Source organism: Lampetra fluviatilis, chromosome 47 (genome assembly GCF_964198595.1).
Source record: "Lampetra fluviatilis chromosome 47, kcLamFluv1.1, whole genome shotgun sequence".
Lineage (NCBI taxonomy): Eukaryota > Metazoa > Chordata > Hyperoartia > Petromyzontiformes > Petromyzontidae > Lampetra > Lampetra fluviatilis.
In genome coordinates this window covers 41,906-60,619 of record NC_136321.1, presented here as the reverse complement: position 1 = coordinate 60,619, position 18,714 = coordinate 41,906, and the positions used below count along the sequence as shown (strand labels likewise).

Sequence of the window (18,714 nt, the reverse complement as noted above, 5' to 3'; positions counted from 1 at the left end):
TAATGTAAACAAATCCAGTCGAGATCTGAATGGCTCATAAAATGGGTGTCACTGATTGACTGAGAGCATAGCTCAGCCCCACTTACAAGCGCTCGGATTGGCTGAAATTAGCGCCACCTCGTGCATAACGCAAACACGGTAGTCAACAATGTTACCGTTTGGTCAACAATGTTAATGTCCGTCAACAACTTTAACGTTAGTCAACAATGTTAACGTCGGTCAACCATGGTTCCTATGGGAGGCGAAACATTAGCCACAAAAACCGTTGAACTCATGTCGCTGTTAACCGAGGGACTAGGTGTTGTGTTTCTCACGACGATTATGGCCTTTCCACAAATGCTTTTCAGATTGCGAGCCATCCCGGTAGAGCTGCTGGAGTTTCCGGTGCAGACAGTGCAGGTGCGCCTCTGGGGGCTAAGCCCACCCCCCTGCGTGGACCCTGCTTCCGCTGCTGCTGCTGCCGGGGAGAGGCTCCCCTATGGGCCCGAGTGGCCCCACTGCACCTTGATAGCAGTTCGCAGCTGCGTGGATGGTGTGCCGCTGGTGGCCAGCACAGTGGTGAGTGTGAGGTTTGCGTGCGCTGCTGCTGCTGCGTGTGTGCTTGCCACTGTGGTTTACGCTTCCCTGACAGTCTGTTATCTGAAACTGGTCTTTGTGCAAAAAACATTCTTATTCAGGGGCCAAAAAATACCTGCAAATAACTCAGTTGAGATTGAGTGAGGCTTTCGTGGGTAAAGAAGCATAAATGGTAAAAGAATTAACAATGACAATACTGCCATTTGATAGTAAACTGAGCGCTGCGTTTTTTCTTTTCGTCCTACGCTGCTGATCACCAGTCCAATGGTTTGTTCATGTTTAGCAATTCCCCTTTGGGCCATGGAATGCTCTGTGCTCATCGTCGCATTTTCCAGCCCCCCTACCCAAAAGCCTCACTTCTTCTTTCTGCACCTGGGGGGGACGAGTTGTAGATAACAAGGCTAAAGCCATCTAGTAGTTAAGAGTTACACGTTTACATATATATAAGTTCATAATTAAAATTATCCAGTGCTGCGCGATTATCCGTGGCTTCCAACATTATCCGGCGGTCCCGGGCCGATCCGGCAAAACCGCTCTGAAGACTGTCACCAGTCCGGCGATTGGCACCGTGTGCATGACAAAGAAAATAGCTATGCTTGATTTTAGTGTAAAATATTTAAAACACTACATTATACACTACATACATACAAATTAAGCAATTAATATACTGCACGTATATACATCTTTCATAACTAATAAAAATATATATACAGTGCGATCCGCTGAAAAGTGCGTGTAATTTGGCGTTCGCATAAGTCCGGCAATCGTCAAACACAAGTTTTTGAGAAACAAGAGCGTAGTAGTACTACTGTACTACGTACATCACCCCATGCACAGTCTTTGAGATTGGAGTGGAAAGTACGTTCCAGTAAATACGGCATCTTTTTGCAGTAGGATATTTTTGTCTATTTGTATGTTTATGCCAATTTCACAAACATTTAAGACACTTCCAAAACATATACACAACACCTAAAAATATAATGTCATGCAAGAATGTGCCAAAATAAGCTATTTTAAATAATGATCTTTTTTGAAAACCGGCATCCCTTTTCCTCCGAAGCCACCGGATAATCGATGATCTACTGTATATATTTTGTACACAGCTAGAGCCTCAAACAAGCAAGGAACCCGCGCATCTATCCTTGCCTTTTGCTCGTTGAGTGGCATCCGGTTTCTGGTCCACATAAATATTTGTAAACAAAAATGTTCTCGCCACGCGGCACAATTAAATATTTGCTGTTTCGACAACGACGTTACCGCGCGTGGCGCCTAAACCTTAGCTTGGACGCTGTAAATGCGTGGCAGAAATGTTAAAGAGTGCCGATTCACAACGCTCGTTGCTTTTACATGCCTCGGAGTCAGACTGCAGTGTGGATAATTGTGAGCTGACTGCTGCAATCTTTTTTCTCCGTTTTTGATAAAGAGGAGAGACAGACGCCCGGCTGTTGTTAAATTGGCAAGGGTGCGTGAAGTCGCTCGTACCGCCTCACGACAAAATTATGTGTGCTGCTTCCGACGTCAAAAGGAGCCTCCCTCTTTACCCAATGACCAGGTGGGGGTGCATGTCTTGCGAAGCATGTGCACCCTTGTGGCACGGTGCCGGTCTGGCCTGAAGGATCGCGCTGCGTCACGTGACGACGCCCAGAGAGGCGGGGGAGTCACCAGCATGCTGAAACAGGGGGGCTTCTTTTGCTTCGAGGGCCGACGTAATTCTCGTCGGCCACTGGCGCCGCACGCGGGGGTGCAGTAACGCAGCGGCACTTTATTAGCTCCACGTTAGCGAGCTGCTGCGGCTATAACACTCGTGCGGACTCTGGCTCAGGCAAAGTTCGCATCGCTGCATTGCTGATTACGGAAGCGATTTGCTCTGCTATCATTGACGGTCCTGCTTTCCAGCAGCGAGCGCATCGTGGCGAGGGTGCAGTGGCGAGAGTTGCCGTGGCGAGGGTTGCCATGGCGAGAGCGCAGTGGCGAGGGTTGCCGTGGCGAGGGCGCAGTGGCGAGGGTTGCCGTGGCGAGGGCGCAGTGGCGAGGGTTGCCGTGGCAAGGGCACAGTGGCGAGGGTTGCCGTGGTGAGGGTTGTCGTGGCGAGGGCGCAGTGGCGAGCGCGTCGTAGCGGGAGCTAGGCCTCGGCAAGGTAAGGTAAAAGTTAAAAACAACGAGCCTACCTTTACCCTACCTTTTACCTTACCACAATACAATCACTCTACCCTACCTTTTTACCCTTTAGCAGGTAAGGTAAAAGGTAATAGGTAAAAAGCAACGAGCCTGCCTTTACCCTACCTTTTACCCTTACCCCATACAAATTACCCGATTACAGGGTAATTACTAGGGAACTACACATGAACAAGGTTTAATAAAAGCGTGATTTTTTAAAGTTGTTTTAAATATTACTTGTTAAATGGAGGCCACGGACTGCGCCACGGAGCTTTTAGTGGTAAACTAGGCACCGTATTTACCAGGTAATACTTCGCGCTACCTTTACCCTTCCGGGTAATTCTTCTGAGCTACCTTTACCCTACCCTTTAATAATAATAATAATAGTTCAATTTGTAACGCGCGCAAATTTGCAGACGTAGTGGCCGCAACTCAGAGGCGTGGAGCCAAGCTCAGAGTCGCTCAAAAGCATGATTATAGAGGTGGGTTTTTAAGTCTCTCTTGAAGGAGGCGATTGAGGTGATGCTGCGAATGTGCAGAGGGATATCGTTCCAGACTGTTGGGGCTGCCACCGAGAAGCGGCGCATAGACATGACCATCCTGGATCTTGGTATCAAGAGGAGGTCGTGAGTCGCGCTGCGCAGGCATCTGCCGTGTGCTGAGCTGCAAGTTGTCAATAATGAAGAAAGGTACGGCGGGCAGGCGGATATGAAGGCATTGTGGCAGAGGCAGGCGGTCTTGTATGTGACCCTACTGGCGATGGGTAGCCAGTTGAGAGCACGGAGACAAGCTAGTGAGTCGAGACGGGGATGAGTGTGGGCAATGACGACGCGTGCTAGGTTATTTTGTAGTCTTTGAAGTTTCTTTAGGTTGCCAGCGGAGGTCCGGACTAGGACGGAGTTACAATAGTCAAGGCGAGACCCAACTATGCAACATGCCAATGTGTTGGCAATTTCAGTAGAGATGAGAGGACGTATGTGTCTAAGAGCCTTCAGGTGAAAGTTACATGAGCTGATGATATGGTTGGTTTGACGGTCGAAGGATAAAGTTGAATCTAGGATGACACTGAGGTAGCTGAAGTGGTCGGTGAACTTGATGCTGTGACCGAAGATGTGTATGTGTGTGGGGAGTGCTGCTGAATTGAGACGTTGCTTGGTACCTAACATGATGGCCACTGACTTTTTCGGATTAAGGGCTAGGTTGTGTGCAGTGAACCATTGTTGCACGGCGGTGGTACATTCCGAGAGCCTCTCGAATCCAGATGCATTGCTAGAATCGATGGCGGTGAATAGAATTGTGTCATCCGCGTATGAGTGATGCTTAACACCGAAGCTTGCAATGAGCCGGCCGATCGGGGAAGTGTAGGCTGTGAAGAGCAGGGGACCTAGAACAGAGCCCTGGGGAACCCCGCATAATGCTGTTGTTTCAGGCGATGTGGACATGCCCACCCTGACTGAAGATTGCCGGTCAGAAAGGTACGAAACTATCCACTTGAGTGCTGAGCCGCATATACCGAAGTCAGATTTCAGGAGGGAAGTAAGGAGCGAATGGTTGATGGTGTCGAAGGCTGACGAAATGTCCAGACTTACAAGTGCAACAGTTGAGCCGGAATCAATGATCGTTAAAATGTCATCAAGCACTCTAGTGAGTGCTGTTTCTGTGGAATAGTTTTGACGGTAAGCTGACTGGAAGCAGCAGTAGTTTGCGGAGGAGGTGATGTGTGGTTTTAGCTGGGCGAGGGCTAGTCGTTCAAGGAATTTAGAGAGGTTCGAGAGGTTAGTGATGGGACGATAACTAGAAGAAAGTATGAGGCGGTGGTCGGAGTAACCAGTTTGGAAAACTCCCAGTGCAGTGATGCGTCAGTGCTGGTCAGGTTCCAGAACCAGGTCGAGCATGCTCTCAACGTTTGTTGACGAAGCTCTGGTGGGGCCTGAGTTTGTGATGACCAGGTTATGGTAGGCCAAAGTTGACTCAAGGTGACTATCAATGGAGGCTGGGGTATTGCCGGGGCAATTAAAGTCACCTGTAAGCACGAGCCTGTGAGATGGGTTAGGAATCAGATATAGGAATTCCGAAAGCTCATTTAAGAAGGTGTTGATGCTGCCATCTGGAGGGCGATAAATGGAAATGATGGAAAAGCACTCGTTGTTAGTAGTAAGGGATACGGACTGGACCTCGAAGGTGGCGGGAGCCATTGGTAGATAGAGCTCTTTAATTTTCCAAGTGAGCATTGTAAACGACCGCTAAGCCACCACCCCGCTGGTTAGTTGCGCGAGGTTTATGAAGAACCTTGTATCCTGGGGGCGCAACTTCCAGAGAGATGGCTGGCGGAGAGTCTTGCCTGCACCAGGTCTCAGTGATGAGCAAAAGGTCGATGTGGTGGTCCGAGATGGTGTCGTGAATCAGGGCTGATTTATTGCTGATGGAGCGTGCGTTGAGTAGGCCGAGGCGGATGTGTGAAGGTAGATGTGAAGATCCGTGCAGGTGAGGTGTCGAGGGAATAGAGGAGTTGGCTGGTTCGAGGTCGACCTGTGAACGGCGGCCCCTACCACCTCTGCAACCACGGTGTCGATGCAGTCTCCGACGTTGAACTCGGAGAAGGACAGAGAGCGTCCTCAGGAGCGCGGGTTCCAGGTGCAGATGATGAAGAGATGGTGCATGTCGTAGCCCTATTATATCAGCCCGTGCTGCACCGATGGTGCTGATGAAGGGGCCCGGATTCGGGTGGACTCCAATCAGCGGCTCTGCTGCCCTGAGCAGCAAGTCGAGGTGTCGTTGTCCAAGCTCCACGCTGTCAGCAAGCACTTCCCCATACGTAGCGGATGCAAACACGCCCGTGTAAACACTCGTTGAGCGCATACACGGGCGTACAGAACCACGCAGGCGGGGCGTGCAATGGAGCAGCCAGAAGAACACGAGGTCCAGTGGATTAGCTGACCACGCGCTGTGCTCCAGGTGATGCAGCAGGATGGACGAAACTCAGAGCTCCCGTTCACTGGTGGTGCTGGGCAGCAGGCAAGCCAACTCTCTCGTGTTGAGGAGATGACAGTCTGCTTCGCGTTCCCACTCGCTGATGGTGGTGAACATTGGATGGAGCACGTAGATCTCCTACTTGCTAGCGATGCTGGGGTACGCCAAGCTCACAATCGCTGATAGTACCGGAAGAGGTGCCTTGTGAGGACGTTGCTGGTAGAAACCGTACCCGGGCGGCTGTTAAGCCACGCCGCATGAACAATACAGCCAGCGTCCTCCAGCTTCGTGAGTCGAAGCAGCAGGCATCGTTTACTCGCACTGCCCAACAGCTGTGCGATGCGGCAGTTAAGGCGGGTTGTGTGACACTGCAGTAAACGGCATTTGTCAGCTGTTGTAGTGCCGCGAGGCGTGTGCAGTGAACACGGAGGCGGGCGGGTTTGGGTGCAGGGATCTGCCGCCACCCAAAACTCGGGCGACGCCAAAGTAATAATGAAAAAATGAAACAAAATAAATTATATGAAAAATGTAATGGAAGATGAATGTAAGAAGAGCGGTGGTGAGTGAAGAAGGACGTGGGTAAGGTACGAGGTGTGGTGTGCCGAGGCCTAGCGGGAGCGGAGTGGCGAGCGTGTCGTAGTGCGTGTGTAAACGTCGCAGGCCCCGATCACGGCTTGCGCTCGGACTGCGCAGCAACTCCGCCATCGCGATGTGGCATTCAGTTTGCCAGGGCCGCCTCAACATCGGCCGCTCATGGTGGTGATGTTGTCACCCCGAGTCGGTGGCTCTGTGCTCAGTGGCGCGACCAAGTCGCAGGGTTTAAATTAATATCTTGAATTATTCACGTGTTCTGATATAGGTGTATATTTTTAGATCGAGTAGGGTTGGAATGACTAAAACACATCCGTAATTGTTCGTATTAAATTTATGGGAAAAGCCATTCCGATTTTACGAAATGTCGTTTAATAAGTGTTTTTCGAAGCACTCGTCCCTTGTTTGTAAATTGAGGGCTACCTGCATTGTAAAACAAATGTGTTTATGCGCGCCTGTATGTGTGTGTGTATGCGTGTCCAATATTAAATGGATGCACGAGGGCCCCAACAGTCTGTGCAGGCTGTACGGGAAATCTTTGTCTTTACGCAATAGTGGGGAGCAGTAATGTGCTGCGCTACGAACCCGGCGACCCGAGTTTGATTTCCCCTCCCGGCCGACAACAGTGACGATTATTTGAACCGGTAGTGGATCTCCCCAAGGTCGATTCGGCCTCAAATGAGTTCCTGGTGTGGGGTGTAAACATCGCCACTGGGGAGACAAAGGCGGCCGGGCGTGCTGTTGGAGACTGTTGGGGCAAGTGCAAACAGCACTTGCCCCAACAGTCTCTTCAGGCTATACGAGGGATTTTTGTCTTTGTGCAATAATAGACGGATGCACGAGGGCCGTGCGTGGCGCTGTACCATGCTGCGGACCCAGGCGGCCCCCTGGTCTACCATCACATCCCAGCAGAAGGTCTGGCTCAGTGGGAGGTGGGCACTGAGGAAGCGCGGCCGCCAACACACGGGTGAGTCCGATCACGTCATGCCACTCAATGCCACTTTGAGCTGTCAACTTCGCTAATTAGCTTCCACTTCTCTGTCGCAATGCACTTTTGTTTTCCCCAAGCGCATCTCACGACCCCTTAAGCTCCTCATGGCTACCACTCATTCCCCATCCATCTAATCCATTCGTCATAATTTGCTCTTTGCTATTGTATTATTTATAAGTAAAAATTGTATTCACCTTCATCTTCACCTTGGTCAAGGTGCTCAATAAACTACGATAAATATATGATCCCATTTAGTTATAACCTTAGCGGCAGCCCATTTGAGCCCAATAATCACAGCAGTCACAAATTTGATGAGTAATGATGTCAGTGCCAAGCAACATCTGAACCAGTCCTGGCCACGCACCCCATTTACCAATGTGCATCGACGAGAGATTTGATGAGGCCGTAGAGGAGAGAGCGTTGTAGCAGACACGTTCCGGGTGTGATAAATGCACTGATGAGGGTCTTGGCTGCAGCTGGGGTAAGGATATAGCGTATGCAGAGATGTTGGATAGGGTGGAGAGAGGTCCTGAAGAGTTGAGATATTGATGCATGGGGCAACACTGTAGATATTGTAGTTAGTTATATTTTCAGTCATAATTGAATATAAATGTCCACATTGTTACTTTTATTACATAATATATATAATATTGGAAGTGGCAGAGTGGCTATTGTATTAAGTTAGATTTTATATTTTTCAAGTCACTTAAAAAATATGACAAACAGGCACTGATTGAATAGATAATAGATTGTTCATTAAAAGGTACTTTCTGTTGGCCTGTGGTTTACTGGATGCACAATGATGTCTTTCTTTCAAACTATTCCTGTGTCTACTCAGATTACACATAGTAATCCATTAGAGGTTATTTTTGGGGTTAGATGGCGTAAATATAAATGTGTCGTTAAACCCGCCACCACCCGACAGCCAATTAGTAAGGTTTGTCACGTAAACAAAACATGCTGATTAGTTACTAGTTGAGCACTAACCGGTTCTGTGTTGGAGAGTAAACTCACAACATTTACAGTTCGAGTACCCGTGACGTTTTTCAGGTAATTACAACAACCGGCCTCATCAGGCAACATCCAGAGTTGTGGAGAAATCCTCCTTCTGTTTCGGACATTATTCATATTTACGTGATCTAATCCAAAACATCTCTCTTTTGGATAATGTTGGTAGTAACATCGCTCATTACTGGCAAACTAATTCCATCTGTGAAACAAAGCATCTTCGTAAAAAATGGCACAAATACCAAATGAATATACCAACTTATGGTTTACAATTTATGATTGTAAAAATGTGTAGGTGTTCTAGATTGTCACAATGCTAAGTTATTTGTTTGAGCATTGGAATATTAGACCTCGTAACCGCACCCTGTGTGGAAGGAATCAAGATTGTTTCTTACTTGTGCGCAGATAAGCAAGTGCCGGATATCCTGCAAGCTCCCAGTGCCGGATCGTTTTCACAGACAGAGAATACTCGTATTTCTCCAATGCTGCGGCTGCACTTCTGGGCTTGCTGCTGCTGTTCTTCCTGCTGGTACTCACACTGGTGCTGTGCCGACGACGATGCTTCCACGCCGTCCAGTCCCAGCGCCACTTGAATGAAAACAGCCTCACTATATGGAGCATTCAGCCGTGCACTCACCTGACGTTGAGATCATCGGTGAGGAGTACACTGCCACAATGGAGGACTGAAAAAATGTGTACACTCAGAACGACAAAGCACCTGCGTTCAATCATTACTTGCTTAGTTCAGTGATTCTTAACCTTTACTGCAGCCTTGCCTGCACCCCTTTGGTTCTCAATCATAGAAACATATATAATGTTAATAAATACATAGGTTTGATGAAACAAAGTAGTTGTACTTACGTGCCCGTGGTTAATTTGTATTTCGATTATTTACCTTCTAAAAAATTATGGCCATGTCTCGCACCCCCAGAAATGGCATCTCGCACCCCCAGGGGGGTGCGTCCACCCCAGGTTAAGAACCACTGCCTTTGTTCAAGGCCATCGCTTATATACAATGTCTTATAAAACGTGATGGTCCAGATATTCATTCAAATCTTCAGATTTGTAGAGTTCAGTTTTGCTTTTAAAATAGCAATTTACTGACATCTTTCCCAAACTCTTGGAGTTCCTCAATCCCAAAGTTTGTCATGAAAAGTAAATCACTACCAATTCTATTAATCGAAATTCAATCCATTTTGTTTGCATATAATGTTGAATAATGATTTTCCATCATTATGCCCATTTACTAGATGTTTATTTGCAATTGTAATTGAACGTAATTTTATGAGAAACTGTATATCTACAGTTTGACGATGTTGTGGAATAAGAACACTTGCCACCATCCGTGAGTTTACCTTCTGACTGAAAATAGGCAACTTGAAAACCACAAGTGTCCATCACTATACACCGCAATACTGCACTGTATATCACTGTTTTAGAGACGTAATATTTTCCATCAAATATAAGTGTGAAAAACATTTAAAGAACACACACTTAAAAAAATCCAAAGTCAAAATGATATTCATAATACGTTTTCATTTAAAGAAATAAAATTCTCACAGAAGATGTTATCTTTTGTGTATGTACTATTTTTTGCCTGGAGGTCTTTCCAAAAATATTTTATGGATCATGACTAGCATTACATGAACACTTTGTGGCCGATGTTACAAGTTTCATTTATTTGGTATAGCTATGTGAGCCATGCGGCTCTTGAGTCGGGTGCAACCGCAACAAACAAAATATGAACACAACATCTGAAAGCGACGGAGCGCACCCCGGGAGCGCGAGCCTCAGGCGGCCATCAGTGGAGAGCACGGGGCTCCCTCAGGGCAACAGTGGACGGAGCACGGCTCAGGACAGCAGCGGAGAGAGCGCGGCTCTCCCTCAAGCCAGCAGTGGAGAGCACGGGGGTCCCTCAGGGCAGCAGTGGACGGAGCACGGCTCTGCCTCACTGTCACCCGTCTCCCTCAGGACAGCAGTGGACAGAGCACGGCTCTGCCTCACTCTCACTCACCCGTCTCTTGCTCGCGGGCACTTGACACACTTCAACCAATCCGGGGGCATACATGTTTGGGAGGGGCGCACCTCTGGTTGGCTGCTTGCTCGTGGTCACGTGACGCACTTCAACCAATCCGTTAATCACAGTTACTGACAGAATGACAGAGCTGGGTGTTTATCATAACCAATTTGGCCAGGTATGGGAACACCTCCACTCTTTCCACAACTGCCTATCATGCAGAGTTGAGGGGAGTGGAATACTTGAAGATATACAAAATATCCAGGTAGGTACTGCTTTGATTTGGTAGGGCAAATGGTAAGGCCCTACCTCTTACTGGAACGATCCAGGCTCACCATCAGACTCCCACTCCTCGAAGTGAACAGCCATGACGAGATCATCATCACCACCACCATCATCAGCACACAGATCATCAGTTGTTCTCTCTCCTTCCAGATCAAGAAAAACCGTGTGGCATGTTACACGTTCAAATTTTTGTTACATCAGGATTCGGAGGGGGTCGAGGGCAACGCTCCTCAAGGTTCTCGATCCTACTTTCGGCTACATCTGCTCGAAGCTCCGGCATTCCTCTCTACAATTGGGCCATCACCACCTACACGAGAGTCGACGACGTGCCTCCACGCCTGCTTTGTGTCGACGTGGGGAACGCGTGCTTGTCGTCCGCACAAGCTTGCTTCCCGCGTTTTTCAAAAACAAAGAGCAGACTCTGTTCCACAACCTCTCTCGCATATATATGGATTTTTATATTTTGACCACTGATAAACACGTTGCCTGCGTGCGGCGACGCTGGATGCTTTGCTCTCTTCCTTATCCCTTCACCACGGAATGAACACAGTACTGCAGTCATGCGCATTATGGGGTGGGGTGGGTGAATAGGTGCCACACAGGACTTGTCCAGGTTTGCCGGCACACAGCAGAGGCTGGTGTGGCGTCCCGGCCACAACCCGTAGGTGGGGGGGGTTCCCAGGGCCAGTAAGGTATTCCACGCCACAAATACTTCGGGCAGCAGAGGTAATAGACATCTTGGTAAAAAAAGAGCATTAAATGTTTTTCTTGCGGTAAAATTACAGGGCAGAGATATCACACGACTGATTGTGTATAACCCACCATCATCAACACCGCAATTGCGATTGTCCTGGTCGAGAAGAGTGGGGAGGTTATTATGGGAGGGGACTGGAATTTGGTCCTGGACCCTGCTTTTGAAAAATCACGTGCAACTACCTAGGATCAAAACGGTGCGCAGACTTCTGGCTGAAATTATGTCCAAGGCACACAGGACGCTATCCATAATCGACTACTTCCGCATTTCCAAACCTCCTTGCCACAGCTCATTAAGGTTAAGATCCTGGACATGCAGCTGCTCGACCGTGCCCCAATAATAATTCGGCACATCTTAAACCCCAATGAGGGAGTGAGTAACTTCTGGTCCCTAGATAGGCAGCTTCTGGATGAGGAATATAAGAGAGGAGATGAGGAAAGAGATAGAGGAATTTATCCGGATTAACTCCGTCGCTGAGCTCCCCCTCCCACATAATAACATGAGCTGGAGGGGAGCTTAGCTAACCTTCATGAGAAGTTGAAATCCTCATGAATGTTTTACTAAGACGGCGTGAAAATGAAACCAGAAAGGCTATTGATTGACCAAGCTAGACAGTTATTCAGGAGAGCCTGGCTGCTCTTCCATCATCTTTACTCCACTACCGCTAGATTTCTGGCAGGGATGGTTAAATCCTGTCGGCATCGTTGCTTCATCGCATATATCCGTTGCATGAAGGACCCACCAGTAACCAAGACCAGGAAGATCAATGCGCGTTTTAAAGAGTACTATCTTACCTTATTTTACAGCAATTACAAATTTGTACATAGCCTTGGTAATTTGAAATAAAAAAATTGAGTTATTGTAGGTAATGGTGGTGGTGTAGTTTAGATGCAGTAAAACAAGAGGGATTGATAGAGGGTTGGGATAGGGCCTGGTCGTAGCTGGGGGGGGGGCGACAAAAAACTGGTAGGCTGATAAGTAATGGGGCCCCATCGTGTAGGACACTTACAGGGCAAATGTGCTGGTAGCACGAGCACAGCTGCCATAACCCCTTAATTGGGAAGGGGCAAGTAGCCGAGAGCAGAGTCTTGCAGCTCTCCCATTGGAGGAAGAGCCGCTGACCCCATGACGTGCTCTAGGAGAGGTCCCTACGAGGGACACGATTGGGGGAGAGAAAAGAGCGGGGAGGGAGAGGCGGGGCGAGGGAAAAGAGCGGCAGGTGTCGCGTGGAGCCAGGAGCGATGTCCGTCCAGAGAGGACATGGATTCTTTTCTGGCTACGATCATCACCCTTTCCTGATCTTGGTCCAGACCAAAACATCGAGCTGGGCAGACCTATTGCTCCTCAGGAATTCCTAGATGCCACGGCCGCGTAGCCAGCAGGGAAGGCGGCTGGCCCCTATCGGATACCGGTGGAGCTCTAAAGAAAAGTAGGGGTCCCCTTTACCTCTTACCCCCCCCCCCCCCCATGAGTTGAGCTTGACGATGTTATATCGCCCACCTACGACTGTAAATAATAAATGGGCCACATTTACCAGACAATTGCAATTCCATCAGAATAGCTCATTGAACCTAACTGACAATCTCGGTTAATCAGTGTTTAAATAACCCCATAGTATGTATCAACATGCACATCTTTGTCCGAGGGAGCGGGATGCGGTTTTAATCCGCCTTCATTATATTATGAAATGCATAACGAGCGGAGGCATCACGCCTGCGATTAACATCGTTTTAAAGACACGTTTAACTCCCGTATCCAATAAACTCCCGCTTTGCGTTTTGGACTCTGTGCTACGATGCCTCCGTCGCGTGAGCAGAGACCGCAATGCGGAATCTGTGGTTTCTGAATCTCAGGCATTCACACAAACCCCTAAGTATGGCTAATCAGTGGCTTACTGCGTGTCCAACGACGGTGGATGTTGACTTTTAGAGGCTTTGTAGGACAAGAGGGCTGTCAGCGCGTCAGACTTTCATGCTTATTACGCACTCGCTTATCAGAAAATTAAGTCAACTAACCGCCAGTCCGGAAATCGTTTTATAAACCACTAATTAAATGGGCGTTGGCTATTTATTTTCTAACTTTATCATTTTTTTGAGCTTGGTTACTTGGTTTTTTCATCACTCGTGACGAAAACAAATATTTAAGACATCCCAACACACAAGTCTAAAAATATCCAAAAGCCACTGCATAGGGTGGGGGTGGACTGTGCTGCCTTCTGCACCGCACATATAAGATCTGGGACTCCTAGGGTTTTCCATCTGGACAGCCCTTTGACGAAATTACTTGGTGATAATGCATTGACAGCGGTGCACAAGCACACAAAAAAACCTAAAACTCACATTCAATACCGCCTTATCATGTTGTTTCACTCAAACGTGGCTACCGAATTAGGGAACGCAATTCGAATAAAAAAAGCATCGATTAATCAACGTATTTCCTATACTCACTTAACGACCAAATTACGTAACTACCGGTTTTGTGGAACCAATTACCATCCTTAAGAGGGGTTCTATTGTATATGTTTTGCTATATATATTAATTTCCAGAAAAATGCCACCAAAAGAAATCGCACCCAGAAAGTATCCTACATTTCCATAATTAGGGGCCGTCCATAAATGACGTCACGCACCTGGGGGGGGGGGGTCAGACATTTGTGACGATGTGTGACGAGGGGGGGAGGTTTTAGAAATGTGACGTCACCTCAAAATGCGCAACTTTAAATAAATATAGAATTGTTATAACAACACTAATTGTTTTAACAACACTCCTACAACATCAGAATGCAGCGCCACATTAAATACGCACTACAATGACAATAGTTTAAAGCGATTTGAAGCATGTTTTATTTTCAAAATGGAAATATGGTTTGGGGGGGGGCAGAGCTTTGTGACGTCATTTGAGGGGGGGTCTGACTTTTTGTGACGCCGTGTGACGGGGGGGGGTAAAAAATCGCGTGACGTCATTTATGGACGGCCCCTTAAGTGAATGGCAAAATTGGTTTCGATTTACATTTCACCTAACGTGATATTCAATGTAATATATCGAGAACTTCAGTGCTTGGGGGATTTTGGAGCTGGCTCACCGCCTAGCTGCTGCTGCCTTCCCACTCGACTGTGGTTGCTCGCACCTCCGAGTCCATAGCTCCAGTGGCTTCTAATATAGGAAGGAAGCGCACCTGAAAGCTCGCGATGCGGTGATCGTCTTTGTTCAATGGCCAAGAGCTGCTGCTGCGAGGATGACCGGAGTTTGCGTGATGATTGTTTATGCTCCTGGATACGAGATCTGCAAAGTGTCATGTTTCATTTGTGGGATTTTCACCGCCTGTACGTGATCACGGCAGGGGAGGGGGACTCAACCGTCGACGCGCCCACCCGGGCCCCACGTTTGCCGTGAGGCACCACGAGGGTTAGAGGGCCTCCCCGACGGCAAATGCTAACATTTTATACATTACAAACGATGAGTTAAACCTCTTCTTCTACGGATAAAATATGATTCATAAATAACATACAGCATTGTGTTAGTCCACCGCAGGATGAAGACCATCAGGTGCCATTTGGTCACGAGCAGTCTGTATTGTATTATTGTACAGTACAACAAAACACGAACGTGCACTGACCATGCAGGTTGGTGCGTGTTGTAGAAGGGATAGAGGCCAGAACTGGTTCAAACACCACTCGCTACTCATGTTAATCGTGGCCAGGCATACAACTTAAGTCCACAGTGTAGTACGCTAACCGCCTGTTGCACTGCTACACCCTATTATATTTATATCCCGTATGAAGTGCCAGTTATTACACTGTACAATGTCATCAGTGTGTAGGGTAAGTCTATAAAAGAAAGGTAAAGGTGCTTGTGGAAGGGTCTCCATTAGAGTGAACTCTAGACTAATCAGTTGCTCACAACCAGGAGTACGCAGACCCCAAGGGGTTACATGGCAATGTCCCAGGGGGTACGTGAGGTGATTTATAAACGTGTGAAATATTAGAGTCATTGGTGAATAATGACGCACTGGTCAATAATCACGTATAAATCTGCCAGAACTGGTGCCGAACTCTGCTGCATACACAAAATCCAGAACCAATGCAGACCTCTACATTTGCTACTAAATGTGTTGTGTCGTAGTGAAAGGGTTGTGTGTTGCTCAATGCCTACTAATAAGTAACTATCCAAATACCAATATACTGTAACAAAAAATTCGGGATTTTTTTGTTACGTTAAACAAGCAGCCCACATGTCCTTTGGACCTGACCTGACCGTCTGTCCGTCCCTCCTCCCATGGCTGCGGGCCGCGTGCCAAGCGACTCCGCACGTCTCACGAGATCGCATTAAACCTTGAGGGGTGGAAGTTTCAGAGACGGGTCACATGACGCCAGGGCATAGTGCCGTAACGGACGCGGGAGCGCGGCGGTGACGTTGGAGGTGACATAAGCGGTGACGCGAAGACATTCGAGCAACGTGGAGTGGAAGCGCCCCAGTGCCATGGACTACACGAGGTATCCTCTCGCTCTGCATCGCCATGGTGAACTTGACTCTCCAAGATACGCGCCATTATCACAGCACTAACACAACATACAGCACTAAAACCAACTCAACCACCCACTCACCCACCCACCCGTCTTCTCACTGAGCCACCCTCTTAATCAAGTACCCACTAACTCACTCACCCACCCACTCAAGAACTCACCCACCCACTTATTAACCCACACACTAACCCACTAACTCATCCACCCATTGACCCACCAAACACACCCACTCACCCACCCCCCCACCCACAATCCCACCCACTCACCCACCCCCCCACCCACAATCCCACCCACTCACCACCACCCATCCACTCACCCACCCACCAACCCCCAACTCACCCACTCCCCCACCCACTCAGACACTGACCCACCCACTCACTCAACTACCCAACCCCCATTCACCCACCCAAGCAGCCACCCACCGAACCAGCCACCCACTCACCCACCCACCCACTCGCCCGTCCACCCACCCACCCGCCCGCCCGCCCGCCCAGCCACCCACCCACCCACCCATCCGCTCAACCACCCATTCACCAACCCACCCGCTCGCCCACCCACCCATTCACCCGCCCCCTCGCCCCCCCGCCCGTCCGCCTGCCCCCCCCCGCCTGCCCGCCCCTGAACGCCCGGCCGCCCCGCCCGCCCGCCCCCCCCGCCTGGGGGGTGGCCCTGGTGGGGGGGGGGGGATCTTTGTATTTTAAATTCCTTGGGTGAGTGGGTGGGTAGGTGGGCGGGTGACTGTGTGGGCGAGTGGGTAAATGGGTGGGTAGGTGGGCGGGTAGTTCGGCGGGTAACTGGGCGGGTGCGTTGAGCGCGTGGGTGGGTGAGTTGTTGGGTGGGAAGGTGAGTGAGTGGGTGGGTCAGTAAGTGAGTAGGTGGGCGACATGGTAGTTGGTGACTGTGTCTCTCCTGCTGTGCATGACTCCTGCAGATCGTTGGGCGATGTCCTGCCCAGTCAGGAGAAGGGTGCCGAGGAGCATCCCACTTCATAGGGCGCTCAACAGCCACGACCCAGAATTTGTTGATTTTGTCAGCTCCTGCGTGTGGTAAGAAAAAACCCCTACTCCCTCGCATCCCCTTTCCACGAGGATTTCCTCCCTCTAAGTTATTCGAGATGACTCAACCTATTACCAGGAAAATATGGAGCTTGGAGCTAAGTGGGTCCGCAAATAACCAGGACCACTGTGTCAAGATCGCCCTCTTTGGAGGAGGTCCTTGAAAGACGCGCCTGGGCAGTGCAAGGCTCAGTGCTACTGGGCATTGGAGGACTGCCGCTACCGCTTCTGATGTGCATTCCTGAACCCCGTGGCAGAGCGAAAGAACGTCAATGCTAGAGCCACACCTCTCTCACTATGTCCTCTACGCGTGTCCCCTGTGCGTCTTTCAACAGATGGGATCCGATTGTCGCATGACGCCCGCACAGGCGCTGGCTCACAGCTGGCTCCGAACCATGGCCACCAGCACCACCACCACTAGGAAAGCCACCACCACCGCTGCTGCTCCTGGCAGTGTGCAGGGCACTAGAGATGCTAAGCGTCGGTAAACAGACTGTACAATTGCGTTGTTGTTATTATGTACAGCAAACGCTTCCCTTTCGCGGGTTTAGCTATCATGGTTTTGCGCCTAATGTATTGAGCTACAGTTCGCCGATCACATGCCTGTGGCTCGACCATTTGCCGACCACCGCAAGATTCGTGTACGCATTGTAACTGTACTGCTTGTGATCATGTTGCCACGAAAAGCCTTTGAGTTTGCAGATCGCGGATTTGCGGCTATTTTCAAGAACGTAACCAGACCCAGAATGGGCAAGGGTTTGTATTATTGCAGTATTGTTATAAAGCGGGGATAATCTGCCACTCATTTAGTCCCCCCATTGACGATGGGCGGGGATGACTGCCGATCTCGTAGCAGGACGGTAAAATGGTGGCATGCGGCTTTCTTCACAGAGCGGGGCCGAAGCAGCTCCCATCCTCCTCGCTCGCACAGGCCTCTGAAGGGAAGTTGGAGGTTGTTGAGGAGGAGACACTGGTGCAGGAGCTAGTGGTGCAGGAGGGAGGCACTGGTGGAGGAGCTGATGGTGCAGAAGGATGAGGACATGGAGGAGACAGTGGAAGTAGAGACAAAGGATGAGGAGGAAGAGACAGAGGTGGAGGAGATAGTGGTGCAGGAAACAGTGGTGCAAGTGATGGTGATTCGGGATGAGGCGACGCTGGTGGAGGAGCTGGTGGTGGACAAGGAGCAGGAGGAGACAGGAGGTGGAGGAGACAATAGTGGAGGAGCTGGTGGTGCAGCAGACTGAGGAGACGGAGGAGACAGTTGAGGGGGAGATAAAGGATGAGGAGGAGGAGGCGGAGGAGGAGGAGACGGAGGAGACAGTGGTGCAGGAAACAGTTGTGCAAGGGACAGTGATTCGGGAGACGCTGGTTCAGGAAACAGTGGTGCAAGAAGAGGGGGAGGAGGTGCTGGTGGAGGAGCTGATGGTGCATGAGGGAGATCAGACGCTGGTAGAGGAGGTGGTGGTGCAGGAGGAGGAGACGAGGAAGGAGGAGGTGGTGGTGTTGCAGGATGAAAAGAGGAAGTGAGGGGTCCTTGCCCGCCTAGACAGAGCAATCCGTTCACTCCGCCATGCGCTGCTCTTGTGGTGGCCGGTCCACCGCACAGTAGGGGTGGTGCTGGTTGTGGATCGACCACTATCACTACATGTGAAGTATTCGGAATGACGGCGGGAAACCACTTGACGGGTAGCACACTTTATTAACACTTGTCTTTCCACAATAACACGTGGTCACTATTTCTCACACTACACACTCCACTTGACACGTGTGGTCACTACAACTCACGC

At 49.4% G+C, this 18,714-nt stretch overlaps 1 long non-coding RNA gene across 1 annotated transcript; it reads left to right on the top strand.

The window, feature by feature from the left end:
- The first annotated feature begins 482 nt into the window (after nucleotides 1–482).
- Nucleotides 483–8,912, top strand: LOC144947808 (uncharacterized). Its single transcript, XR_013640092.1, has 3 exons — nucleotides 483–558; nucleotides 7,125–7,261; nucleotides 8,699–8,912. It is a non-coding gene; the product is annotated as an uncharacterized LOC144947808 (long non-coding RNA).
- The last annotated feature ends 9,802 nt before the right edge of the window (nucleotides 8,913–18,714 follow it).